We start from the raw sequence: 2,344 nt of genomic DNA, 5'->3' as shown, positions 1-2,344 counted from the left end.
TTGTCTCCTTAAGATATATTGACTGTATCTTTGGCATCAGAAATTTTTCAGATGCATGGGAAGAATCTGGTATCATAACAAAACCTGATCCTTGAATAAGAAAGAATTTGGTAGAAACTAACAAGAGCTTAATATAAATGATTAGTCTTGTTTTATCTGAAACAACAGAACACAATTTATTCAAAAATACATGAAGTATTTGAAGCCCCCTTGATTTTCTGCTATTATTATATAACATAATACATTATATTTTTTATTCAAAGTTTAAGAGATACTGCCTTGTCATTGTGAGAGCCATCTAAGACAAACAGAAACTTCAAGAATCAAAATCCTGTGTAAGAAAGGTAGTATGAAATACAGCCACTTTTCTAGTAGAAAATGTGTTAGGCATCAGTAATTTCCCTAGAACAGGTTTTGTAAGGGAGAAGAAGGGAGAGCACATCAGTCTGGGCATCTTTTGAGGGCAAAAGAAGATGCCCAAAGGAGAAAAAAAGGACACAGAATGACTTCTTCTATGTTATACTCTTGCACAAGGCCTTTCTGTATTTAAGTGTACTAGTATGCGCCAGACTCAAAGGGCAACTTATTTTGGAAGTCATAAACTTTGATAGCTGTTTGCATCTGAGAAGTCTGTCATGGTAATTTGAGGAGTGACATCTTTGCTGAGATTGGTGCTCTCTCAGGGGAATAAAAAGATGTTATATTTGTGACAATTAAGAAGACACCAGTCACTTTTTGAATAGACAGCCTCTGGAAACACTTATATTCAATTTTAGGATTCTTGAAATGTAAAACATTGATTATAGGAAGTGTATATTCTTTTGTATTGCACTTAAGGCTCTTACTGTGTAAGAGCTCTTACAAAAAAGGGCATTTGACTGAACAAGTAATGCCTATACTTTTCAATCTAAATTGAAAATATAATTAAAATATGCTCATTAAGTCACGTAGTTTAGAAAATATTGCTTCTGTCATCCTATGAGCTGGATCAACTTCTTCTACTTCATAATTTTGCACCAAGTCTTTCCAATTCGAGTGCATTAATATGCCTCGGGCTCAAACATGGCTCAAACATATGCCCCTCAACAGAGCTCAATAACATCTTTCTTAATCACTGTCATCATCATTATCCACCCATCAAGTGGTGCATTTGCAAATACAATTGTTCCCTTAAGAAGGCACCCATCTGCATAAACAAGATAAAGACACAGAAAATCTCAAATACTTTAAACAGTGAACAACCAAATTAATTTATATCAATAATTATGTGAAAACAAAATGTCACAATTTGTGCCCTTCTCCATCTGTGGGGCAAGGTATTTGAATTCTAACAAATGTATGTAATTCTATGAAAAAGAACTCATCAGTAAAATAAAATGCAGCACATCTCAATTTTTATGGTAGAGAATATTTCTCACTGTTAGAAAAAAAACTCTTTGAAACACTGATTTGGAAAGTTTTTTGCAGCGTCAGGTTTATGTTAAGTAATTAAAAAAACTCCAAGGTCCTTTCTGCATCCAGTGAAAAACTTGTAACTGTTTGTACCTTAGTGTTTCATTTATTAAAATCATGTATCTGATGGACAAAACTTTGAAAACCAGTTTTTCCTTTTATTTTTTAAATTGACATAATAATTACACATATTTATGGGATACACAGTGGTATTGCAATACATGTAAGTATAGTGATCAGATCGGGATAATTAGCATATCTATCATCATTTATTATTTCTTGGTGTTGGGAACATTCAATATCCTCCTTCTACCCATATAAATCGGTGTATTGTTAACTGTAGTCATCCTACAGTGGAAGAACACCAGAACTTATTCCTTCTATTTGGCTGTAATTTTGTATCCTTTAATCTCTCCCTATCCCTGCCTGCTCTCTACCCTTCCCAGCCTCTAGGATCTTCTGGTCTACTTTTTATTTCTATGAGATCAACTTTTTTGGCTTTCACATATGAGTGAGAACATGTGATGTTTAATTCTCTGTTCCTTGTGAATTACACTTAACATTACCTCATCCAGTTCCATCTATGTTACCATGAATGACAGAATTTCATTCTTTTTCAAAGTTGAGGCTGGTTACGGTGGCTCACGCTGTAATCCCAGCACTTTGGGAGGCCAAGGCAGGCGTATCACGAGGTCAGGAGATCAAGATCAGCCTGGCCAACATGGTGAAACTCCGTCTCTACTAAAAATACAAAAATTAGCTGGGTGTGGTGGTGAATGCCTGTAATCCCAGCTACTCGGGAGGCTGAGGCAGGAGAATCGCTTGAACCTGGGAGGCGGAGGTTGCAGTGAGCCTAGAGGGTGCCACTGCACTCCAGCCTTGGCGACAGAGT

The sequence above is a fragment of the Rhinopithecus bieti genome, unplaced genomic scaffold (assembly GCF_001698545.2).
Source record: "Rhinopithecus bieti isolate Rb0 unplaced genomic scaffold, ASM169854v2 scaffold_76, whole genome shotgun sequence".
Lineage (NCBI taxonomy): Eukaryota > Metazoa > Chordata > Mammalia > Primates > Cercopithecidae > Rhinopithecus > Rhinopithecus bieti.
Note: the sequence above shows the minus strand (reverse complement) of the source record.